The sequence below is a fragment of the Muntiacus reevesi genome, chromosome 1, assembly GCF_963930625.1.
Source record: "Muntiacus reevesi chromosome 1, mMunRee1.1, whole genome shotgun sequence".
In the NCBI taxonomy this organism is placed as follows: domain Eukaryota; kingdom Metazoa; phylum Chordata; class Mammalia; order Artiodactyla; family Cervidae; genus Muntiacus; species Muntiacus reevesi.
This window is the reverse complement of record NC_089249.1, coordinates 43,096,679-43,108,646: the sequence shown is the minus strand read 5'-3', so window position 1 is coordinate 43,108,646 and position 11,968 is coordinate 43,096,679. Positions and strand designations below refer to the sequence as shown.

The 11,968-nt window shown below is 38.6% G+C and overlaps 1 pseudogene; it reads right to left on the bottom strand.

Moving 5' to 3' along the window:
- Positions 1–8,318: 8,318 nt before the first annotated feature.
- Positions 8,319–9,512, bottom strand: LOC136159754 (taste receptor type 2 member 46-like; annotated as a pseudogene).
- Positions 9,513–11,968: the final 2,456 nt, after the last annotated feature.

Sequence of the window (11,968 nt, the reverse complement as noted above, 5' to 3'; positions counted from 1 at the left end):
GACTTTTTTCCTAAGTTTTTTGACTGCTAGTAACAATCACATATTCTTCAGTACAGTTAATTATACACATACATAAAATTTAATCTAAAAATATTTGTTACATTTGAATTTCATTGTGGGCATCTTTGCTAAGAACATTGTGGTACTAATTTCAGTGGAAAATAGCAATAATGTCCTGAGATAAGCTCAATTCCTAAAAAGACACAAATACAGATTATAAACACTTCATTTGAAGATAATAGCTTAGAATATACATGTGAAATGCACACTGCTTCATAACCCTGAAATTATGCAGCTTTTTTTTTTTTCATTTATTTTTATTAGTTGGAGGCTAATTACTTCACAACATTGCAGTGGGTTTTGTCATACATTGATATGAATCAGCCATAGAGTTACACGTATTCCCCATCCCGATCCCCCCTCCCACCTCCCTCTCCACCCGATTCCTCTGGGTCCTCCCAGTGCACCAGGCCTGAGCACTTGACTCATGCATCCCACCTGGGCTGGTGTTCTGTTTCACTTTAGATAATATACATGCTGTTCTCTCGAAACATCCCACCCTCGCCTTCTCCCACAGAGTCCAAAAGTCTGTTCTGGACATCTGAGTCTCCTTTTCTGTTTTGCATATAGGGTTATCATTATCATCTTTCTAAATTCCATATATATGTGTTAGTATGCTGTAATGTTCTTTATCTTTCTGGCTTACTTCACTCTGTATAATGGGCTCCAGTTTCATCCATCTCATTAGAACTGATTCAAATGAATTCTTTTCAATGGCTGAGTAATATTCCATGGTGTATATGTACCACAGCTTCCTTATCCATTCGTCTGCTGATGGGCATCTAGGTTGCTTCCATGTCCTCGCTATTATAAACAGGGCTGCGATGAACATTGGGGTGCACGTGTCTCTTTCAGATCTGGTTTCCTCAGTGTGTATGCCCAGAAGTGGTATTGCTGGGTCATGTGGCAGTTCTATTTCCAGGTTTTTAAGAAATCTCCACACTGTTCTCCATAGTGGCTGTACTAGTTTACATTCCCACCAACAGTGTAAGAGGGTTCCCTTTTCTCCACACCCTCTCCAGCATTTATTGCTTGTAGACTTTTGGAAAGCAGCCATCTTGACTGGCGTGTAATGGTACCTCATTGTGGTTTTGATTTGCATTTCTCTGATAAAGAGTGATGTTGAACATCTTTTCACGTGTTTGTTAACCATCTGTATGTCTTCTTTGGAGAAGTGTCTGTTTAGTTCTTTGGCCCATTTTTTGATTGGGTCATTTATTTTTCTGGAATTGAGCTTCAGGAGTTGCTTGTATATTTTTGAGATTAATCCTTTGTCTGTTGCTTCATTTGCTATTATTTTCTCCCAATCTGAGGGCTGTCCTTTCACCTTACTTATAGTTTCCTTTGTTGTGCAAAAGCTTTTAAGTTTCATTAGGTACCATTTGTTTATTTTTGCTTTTATTTCCAATGTTCTGGGAAGTGGGTCATGAAGGATCCTGCTGTGATTCATGTCGGAGAGTGTTTTGCCTATGTTCTCCTCTAGGAGTTTTATAGTTTCTGGTCTTACATTTAGATCTTTAATCCATTTTGAGTTTATTTTTGTGTATGGTGTTAGAAAGTGTTCTAGTTTCATTCTTTTACAAGTGGTTGACCAGTTTTTCCAGCACCACTTGTTAAAGAGGTTGTCTTTTTTTCCATTGTATATTCCTGCCTCCTTTGTCAAAGATAAGGTGTCCATAGGTTTGTGGATTTATCTCTGGGCTTTCTATTCTGTTCCATTGATCTATATTTCTGTCTTTGTGCCAGTACCATACTGTCTTGATGACTGTAGCTTTGTAGTAGAGTCTGAAGTCAGGCAGGTTGATTCCTCCAGTTCCGTTCTTCTTTCTCAAGATTACTTTGGCTATTCGAGGTTTTTTGTATTTCCATGCAAATTGTGAAATTATTTGTTCTAGTTCTGTGAAAAATACCGTCGGTAGCTTGATAGGAGTTGCATTGAATCTATAGATAGCTTTGGGTAGTATAGCCATTTTGACAATATTGATTCTTCCACTCCATGAACACGGTAGGTTTCTCCATCTGTTTGTGTCCTCTTTGATTTCTTTCATCAGTATTTTATAGTTTGCTATGTATAGGTCTTTTGTTTCTTTAGGTAGATATACTCCTAAGTATTTTATTCTTTTTATTATAATGGTGAATGATATTGTTTCCTTAATTTCTCTTTGTTTTCTCATTGTTAGTATATAGGAATGCAAGAGATTTCTGTGTGTTAATTTTACATCCTGCAACTTTACTATATTCATTGATTAGCTCTAGTAATTTTCTGGTAGAGTCTTTAGGCTTTTCTATGTAGAGGATCATGTCATCTGCAAACAGCAAGAGTTTCACTTCTTCTTTTCCTATCTGAATTTCTTTTACTTCTTTTTTTGCTCTGATTGCTGTGGCCAAAACTTCCAAAACTATGTTGAATAGTAGTGGTGAGAGTGGGCACCCTTGTCTTCTTCCTGATTTCAGGGGAAATGCTTTCAATTTTTCACCATTGAGGGTAATGCTTGCTGTGGGTTTGTCATATATAGCTTTTATTATGTTGAGGTATGTTCCTTCTATTCCTGCTTTCTGGAGAGTTTTAATCATAAATGGGTGTTGAGTTTTGTCAAAGGCTTTTTCTTCATCTATTGAGATAATCATATGGTTTTTATCTTTCAATTTGTTAATGTGGTGTATTACATTGATTGATTTGCGGATATTAAAGACTTCTTGCATTCCTGGGATAAAGCCCACTTGGTCATGGTGTATGATTTTTTTAATATGTTGTTGGATTCTATTTGCTAGAATTTTGTTAAGGATTTTTGCATCTATGTTCATCAGTGATATTGGCCTGTAGTTTTCTTTTTTTGTATGGCATCTTTGTCTGGTTTTGGAATTAGGGTGATGGTGGCCTCATAGAATGAGTTTGGAAGTTTACCTTCTTCTGCAATTTTCTGGGAGAATTTGACTAAGATAGGTGTTAGCTCTTCTCTAAATTTTTGGTAGAATTCAGCTGTGAAGCCATCTGGTCCTGGGCTTTTGTTTGCTGTAAGATTTCTGATTACAGTTTTGATTTCTGTGTTTGTGATGGGTCTGTTAAGATCTTCTATTTCTTCCTGGTTCAGTTTTGGAAAGTTATACTTTTCTAAGAATTTGTCCATTTCATCCAAGTTGTCCGTTTTATTGGCATAGAGCTGCTGGTAGTAGTCTCTTATGATCCTTTGTATTTCTGTGTTGTCTGTTGTGATCTCTCCATTTTCATTTCTAATTTTGTTAATTTGGTTCTTCTCTCTTTGTTTCTTAATGAGTCTTGCTAATGGTTTGTCAATTTTGTTTATTTTTCAAAAAACCAGCTTTTAGCTTTGTTGATGTTTGCTATGGTCTCTTTAGTTTCTTTTGCATTTATTTCTGCCCTAATTTTTAAGATTTCTTTCCTTCTACTAACCCTGGGGTTCTTCATTTCTTCCTTCTCTAATTGCTTTAGGTGTAGAGTTAGGTTATTTATTTGATTTTTTTCTTGTTTCTTGAGGTAAGCCTGTTATGCTATGAACCTTCCCCTTAGCACTGCTTTTACAGTGTCCTATAGGTTTTGGGTTGTTGTGTTTTCATTTTCATTCATTTCTATGCATATTTTGATTTCTTTTTTGATTTCTTCTATGATTTGTTGATTATTCAGAAGTGTGTTATTTAGCCTCCATATGTTTGAATTTTTAACAATTTTTTTCCTGTAATTGAGATCTAATCTTACTGCACTGTGGTCAGAAAAGATGAATGGAATGATTTCAGTTTTTTTGAATTTTCCAAGACCAGACTTATGGCCCAGGATATGATCTATTCTGGAGAAGGTTCCGTGTGCACTTGAGAAAAAGGTGAATTTGATTGTTTTGGGGTGAAATGTCCTATAGATATCAGTTAGGTCTAGCTGGTACATTGTGTCATTTAAGGTTTGTGTTTCCTTGTTAATTTTCTGTTTAGTTGATCTATCCATAGTTGTGAGTGGGGTATTAAAGTTTCCCACTATTATTGTGTTACTATTAATTTCCTCTTTCATACTCGTTAGCGTTTGCCGTACATATTGCGGTGCTTCTATGTTGGGTGCATATATATTTATAATTGTTATATCTTCTTCTTGGATTGATCCTTTGATCATTATGTAGTGTCCTTCTTTGTCTCTTTTCACATCCTTTATTTGAAAGTCTATTTTATCTGATATGAGTATTGCAACTCCTGTTTTATTTTGTTCTCCATTTGCGTAAAATATTTTTTTCCAGACCTTCACTTTTAGTCTGTATGTGTCTCTTGTTTTGAGGTGGGTCTCTTGTAGACAGCATATATAGGGGTCTTGTTTTTGTATCCATTCAGCCAGTCTTTGTGTTTTGGTTGGGGCATTCAACCCATTTACATTTAATGTAATTATTGATAGGTGTGGTCCCGTTACCATTTACTTCGTTGTTTTGGGTTCACGTTTATACAACCTTTCTGTGTTTCCTGCCTAGAGAAGATCCTTCAGCATTTGTTGAAGAGCTGGTTTGGTGGTGCTGAATTCTCTTAACTTTTGCTTGTCTGTAAAGCTTTTGAATTCTCCTTCATATCTGAATGAGATCCTTGCTGGGTACAGTAATCTAGGTTGTAGGTTATTCTCTTTCATTACTTTCAGTATGTCCTGCCATTCCCTTCTGGCCTGGAGGGTTTCTATTGATAGGTCAGCTGTTATCCTTATGGGAATCCCTTTGTGTGTTATTTGTTGTTTCCCCCTTGCTGCTTTTAGTATTTGTTCTTTGTGTTTGATCTTTGTTAATTTGATTAATATGTGTCTTGGGGTGTTTCGCCTTGGGTTTATCCTGTTTGGGACTCTGGGTTTCTTGGACTTGGGTGGCTATTTCCTTCCCCATTTTAGGGAAGTTTTCAGCTATTATCTCCTCGAGTATTTTCTCATGGCCTTTCTTTTTGTCTTCTTCTTCTGGGACTCCTATGATTCAAATGATGGGGCGTTTCACATTGTCCCAGAGGTCCCTGAGTTTGTCCTCATTTCTTTTGATTCTTTTTTTGTTTTTTCCTCTCTGCTTCATTTATTTCCACCATTTTATCTTCTACCTCACTTATCCTATCTTCTGTCTCCGTTATTCTACTCTTGGTTCCCTCCAGAGTGTTTTTTATCTCATTTATTGCATTACTCATTTTTAATTGATTCTTTTTTATTTCTTCTAGGTCTTTATTAAACATTTCTTGCATCTTCTCAATCTTTGTCTCCAGGCTATTTATCTGTACCTCCATTTTGTTTTCAAGATTTTGGATCATTTTTATTATCATTATTCTAAATTCTTTTTAAGGTAGATTCCCTATCTTGTCCTCTTTTGTTTGACTTGGTGGGCATTTTTCATGTTCCTTTACCTGTTGGGTATTTCTCTGCCTTTTCATCTTGTTTAGATTGCTGTGTCTGGAGTGGGATTTCTGTATTCTGGAGGTCTGTGGTTCCTTTTTATTGTGGAGGTTTTACCCAGTGGGTGGGGTTGGACGATTGACTTGTCAAGGTTTCCTGGTTAGGGAAGCTTGCATCGGTGTTCTGGTGCATGGAACTAGATTACTTCTCTCTGGAGTACAATGGAGTGCCCAGTAATGAGTTTTGAGATGGGTCTATGTGTTAGGTGTGACGTTGGGCAGCCTGTATGTTGACGTTCAGGGCTATGTTCCTGCGTTGCTGGAGAATTTGCGTGGCATGTCTTGGTCTAAAACTTACTGGCTCTTGGGTGGTGTTTGGTTTCAGTGTAGGTATTGAGGCTTTTGGACGGTCTCTTATTACTTAATGTTCCATATAGTCAGGAGTTTTCTGGTGTTCTCGGGTTTGGGGCTTAAGTCTCCTGCCTCTGGATTTCAGTTTTAGTCTTCCAGTAGTCTCAAGACTTCTCCAACTATACAGCACTGATAATAAAACTTCTAGGTTAATGGTGAAAAGATTCTCCCCCGTGAGGGACACCCAGAGAGGTTCACAGAGTTACATGAAGAAGAGGAGAGGGAGGAGGGAGCTAGAGATGAGTAGTAGGAGAAAAGAGGGGACCCAAGAGGAGAGAGACAGATCTACACAGTTGTCTGTTCCCAGAGTGTTCTCCATAGCCCAGACACCCACAAAGATTCACAGAATTGGATTGGGAAGAGAAGGGGAAAGGAGGAAATAGAGGTGTTCTGAGGTAGAAAATGGAGAGTCAAGATTGGGAGAGAGTAATCAACACACTCCTGAATAAAAATGGGAACTGAATATTGGATTCTTAAATGTCCACAATTTATATCATATACTGAAAAACAAAGATTAAAAATCTAGAGTAGAGGTTAGGCTCTTAAAAATACAATATTAAAAACAAAAACCAAAACACAAAAAAAATTTTAGAAATATATATGAAGTTCAGTTTAAAAATAGGGCTTCTCTCTCTCTCTCTCTTTTTTTTTTTTTTTTTTTGGCAAGGTTATAGTGTAAAGAAAATGAAAATTAAGGAGCAGTAGAAGAGTAATAGAGGACTTTAAAAGGAAATAAGAGAAAAAGAAAATTAGAAAAAAGAAGAGAAAAAGGAAAAAGAAAACAAAAAAAAATTTTTTTCCTAATTAAAAAAATCATAAAAATCTATGAAAATGAAAGTTAAGGAGTAATGGGGGAGTATTAGGGAATTTTAAAAGAAAATAAAAGAAAAAAAGAAAAAAAATTTTTAATTAAAAAAAAAAGTTAAAGTAAAAATATATCTAGGAATTTCTCTGGAGCTGTTGCAGTCATTGTGGGTTCGGTTCAGTTTCAGATAGCTCCTCGTTCCAGCTTACACTTCTCGATATCCACAGGCCCCTTCTGGTGTAGTCGGTGTTACCTACAGGGATTTTAATCTGTTGCACTGGTCCCTTCTGAAGTGGTTCCCTTTGTTTATTTGGCTTCTGTTTGCCAGTCTCTTCAGTGTCTAATTTTCGCCCTGACACAGGCGGGCGGAGGTGGTCTCTTATTCAGGTTGCTAGTTCCGTCGCGCTGCGGGGAGGGGCAGGCGCTGTTTTCCCCCCTCTACGCTGCTCAGGCTCCTGACCGCTCTATATGGAGCGTGCCCTGCGCTGCGCGCGGTTCCAGCCCTCGGGTGTTCCACAAAAGCGCAGAACAAAAAGCCGCGCCTGCTTTTTGTGCCTTCCCCTTCCGAGCAGCTCAGGCAGCCAGGGGCTTGATGGGCGCACTCTCCCTGGGTGCTGCGCACCTTCTGCCCTCCGCGGCCCCAGCCCCAGTCCTCGCTGGTCAGGTGCCTGCGCCTTGTGTTTCGTCGCGACCCTCCCTGCAGATGTCGACCATCCAGAATCTCAGGGAGTCTTTGGTTAGAAACTGGAGGCCTGTTTGCAGTGCGGAAGGGGATGCGGTCCTTGGGGCCGAGCCTGCCCCTTTCCCCTCCCCCCTGCCTCCTGCCTTCAATGGGGCTGGGCCGGTCCGCAGCCGGCTAGCTCCTCTGGACTTGCTCAGACCCTTTGTTCTGCGACGGCCGGCAGTGTATTCGGACCGGTTAATTTTCTCTCTCTCTTGTTATCCCACAGTTAAAGTTGGTAACTTACAAAGGCTCCCTCCAATTGTCCTCAGGGCGCTCAGGCCCGGTCCTTACCCTAAGCAATGCCGCCCACTCCTCTCCGTTCTGCCCCTACTTGCTGGTGGCGGATGCGGGCGTCTGGGGTACTTTTCTGCTGGGAGTTGCTTTTAGGCACGTAATCTGTGGGTTTTATTTATTCTTCCCCTCCCAGTCAGGTTGCCATCCGAGATTCAAAAACGTTCCCCAGACCCGCCAGCGCGAGGGTTTCCTGGTATTTGGAAACTTCCTCTATTAAGACTCCCTTCCCAGGACGGATCTCCATCCTTAGCTCTTTTGTCTCTCTTTTTATCTTTTATATTTTGTCCTACCTCTTTTCGAAGACAATAAGCTGCTTTTCTGGGCGCCTGATGACCTCAGCTAGCGATCAGAAGTTGTTTTGTGAAGTTTGCTCTGCATTCAATTGTTCTGTCGGTCGGTGAATTTGTAGGGGAGAAAGTGGTATCTGAAAGTGGTATCTTTTTTATCTGAAAAATATTGGTTAGTGGTATCATAATCTTATCATCAGTTTTATAGCATTCATAAACACATATATACTTTTCATCATAAGCTTGAGTAAAAGACTTTGCATGTTAACCTTTGGAGATTGCTGTTATATTCACATTAGAAAAAGCAGCAGAAAATATAAAATTATATAAACATAATCAGCTTATATTTTGCTGGAAGACACATGATGTCCACCTATTTCTTTTCTCTCAGTCAGCACCTTAGCTGCCACAGAAATGACAGAAATGCCTTTGTTAACTTCCTGTTCCCCCAAATCAGGATATATGAGTGGTTTGAAGGATAGAGGAATCCAAGAGCCTCAAAGAACAAAAATACATGTTCCTTCTGCTGTCTTTTAAAACTCCAAATGGAACCCATTAGAGTCAGGAAATGAATGGCAAACAGCAAGAGAAAGGATATCACAGTTTGCATGGCTTTCATGTGGACTTTGGTGCTAGGATCTCAGGATCCTTTACCACTGAGCTGCATCTTTTTGAGATGTTTCCACAGGGAAACAAGTAATAGCAGAAAACATGTCAGGGACATAGTAAAGGATATGAGGTTTCCTAGCATAAGCAGGGAGAAGGCAATGGCCCCCCACTCCAGTCCTCTTGCCTGGAAAATCCCATGGATGGAGGAGCCTGCAGTCAATGGCATCGCTAAGAGTCAGACATGACTGGGCGACTTCACTTTTACTTTTCACTTTCCCTTTTCACTTTCATGCATTGGAGAAGGAAATGGCAACCCACTCCAGTGTTCTTGCCTCGAGAATCCCAGGGACGGCGGAGCCTGGTGGGCTGCCGTCTGTGTTGTCGCACAGAGTCAGACACGACTGAAGTGACTTAGCAGCAGCAGCAGCAGCAACATAAGCAGAGTCACGCGTGGAAGCCATAAACTGCCCCTTAATATGGTCTTCTGAGGACTGTTTCCTTTGTATTCATTTGTCTGGATAGCCTCATCATCGCATATCACTGCAACATGAAAAACCAAGAAGAATGAAGTTCCCAGAAGTACCATGCGCACTACACTTTTAACTCTCCACTTCAGGTGAAGAAAAATTAGTCTGGTGAAGAAAAATGGCTATGTTCAAAAAATCAAATATACTGAGACTAGTAGTAAGCCAGGTGCTATAATGGTTGCTTACTATCCAGGCAATATGAACAATAATTCTTTTAAACTATATAGAACTGGATTCAACACAACTAAATACCAATTCATTAACATTACCCAGAGCAAAACAGTTCTGCAGACTGCCAGAGCAGTGAGAATCCCATTGGCTGAGGAGATCTTTTGTCTCTTGACCCAGTCAATGCAGTTCACCAGTACTATGAAACTGTTGGCAAAATTTCCCAGGACAAATCCTGTTAATACAAGGATGGAAAAAATGGCCAATGGTAAAGTTATCATGTCTAGAAAAAAGCTTCGTCTAGTATCACGGTTGTGATTCCTCCAGTAGTCTGACCTTAAATTCTTTGTGCAGCTGATTTCTGGATGGGCAGTGAAGTGCTCCTTTCTTTTAACTTCTGTGACCAATGGCAAGCAGGAAAATGCTAACATATGCTAATAGAAGAGCTCACTGCTATCTTGATGAAATAATTGCTATTCCCTAACAGCTCAAATTGACTCCTCTTTATGCACTCTGTGTCCTTGCCATGGGATAGATTACTTCATAATTTTCTTTAACGGAGAGGTAAAATCTCATTTGTCAGCATGCAAATAAGGACATATTGTGTTGCAACTTTTCCCTGTTTAACCTCTCCATAATCTGTGCTTAACAAATTTAGTTGTTAGTGAGTAAAATTTTAAAAACCAACACCTAGAATGTACAAAGAAAGCCTAAACTATTAGATGGAGCTCAATCATAACTGGGATCGTCATCACAATGGATTTTTTTCCTAATACTGGATTTATGTAGAAAGAATTCAAGCTTTTCTTATCAAAACTATTCAAGATTTTCTTGGGAAGCCCAAGAAGACCAAAACACCCTATAAGCTGGTTGCTGATAACTAACACTTATATATAACTTTATTGCTTATAAGCTTATGAACACATTAACTCAACTAAACACACATCCATCTCACTGATGAAATTATTTTCCTATAATTTCCAAAACTGAAGTGAGTTGTGGGGAGGTCATCTGGTTGTAATCCCTTTCCCCAGTAGGCTTTTCCTTCCACCATTTAAAGCTGTCAAAAATAACTCTCATGCTTAGGTCTTTAATAAAGTTAATATATTGACTATTTAATATAGTTAAAATTTAAATGTTAATCTTTAAATAAAATATTAATTTCGTCAATATTTCTTGGGCACTTCAAAAGAACATGTGTTTTTCATTGCACATTCCAAACTTTTCCATATATGAATAATCAGTCTTATTTTTCTCATTTAATTCATTTTTGACTGCTGAAATTTTTTTAGGAAGAACAGATGTTGAAATCAGATGTACTTTTGGATTCTCTTGTTTCAGTTTTTATAGTAGAAGTTTTTCAGGAGAGGATCCTGGAGTCGGACTGACAGGATGGAAAATCCAGATTCCCTGCTACCGATCTCTGATTTTTTACTGTTTTAAAATTACTGTCTGCTTCAGTATACTCCTCAGCAAAATGCAGATAATAACAATATCCTCTTCCAGAGATTGTTACTTATTCATTTGATCCTGTGTCATTTGATACTTCACAGTTAAGCCGTTAGAACTTCCACTTATGAATAGAAGAGAGCAAGTGCAAAGACAAGATTTTCTCCTACAATGACCAGGATAAGGGGAATAAATTGCCAAACTACATTTTAAATTGATAAGAGAGCTGTGCAAGGAAAGAGGACAACTGAACTAAAATCTGGAATGAGGAGACTCTTTCCAGGTCAAGAGATTATCTATATATTCAGGACAATCTCTGTCAAATCCCACAAATCCTTGCAGAAAGCTGAAAAACTATTCTTAAAATGTATATGGAAATACAAAGCTCCCAGAAGAGACAAAGCAATTTTTTTTAAAAAGGAACATAATTAGACAACTGCAGTTCCTGATATCAAAGCTAACCACTAAATGACATCAATGAAAATAGAGTGGTACTTTCATGAAGACAGACATATATAATAATGAGGCACAATTGAGAATCCATCTTAACATTTACATTCATGGGCAATTGATTTCAAAAAAGGTATCAAGACAATCAAGGGAGAAATAGCCTTTATTTTTCCAACAAATGAAGCTAGGACTTCATTAGATACCCACATTCATAAAGATGAATTTATACCATTATTTCTTACCACATAAAGATTAAGTCTAACTTGATCTTAGACCTAACTACAAATGCTAGAACTACAAACTTTAGCAAAAAAAAAAAAAGCAGAGAACTTTTGTAAACTTGAGTTAGACCTTTTAGACATAACACCAGGAACATGATTCAGAAAATTCTAAACTAATCAATTAGAATGCACCAAAATTGAAAACATACTCCCCATGACTACTGATCCCTGATTGTCATACCTTATATAATTCCCTCCACCTCAGTGTGGTGGCTCAGATGGTAAAAATCTGCCTGCAGTGTGGGAGACCTGGGTTCAATCCCTGGATTGGGAAGATCCCTTGGAGAAGGAACTAGCAACCCATTCCAGTATTCTTGCCTGGAGAATCCCATGACAGAGGAGCCTGGCAGGATTGAGTTCATGGGATCACAAAGAGTGAGACTTAGTGACTAACATACACACACACACACACACACACAATGTGAAACAGACCTGCGACTTATAATTCTCTCCCCTTCAGTTTGACAAAGACTTTCTAACTTGCAGTATTTGGCAAAATGAAGGGCTTTTGCAGTTGACTTCAGTTCAGTTGCTCATTCGTATCCAACTCTTTGCCA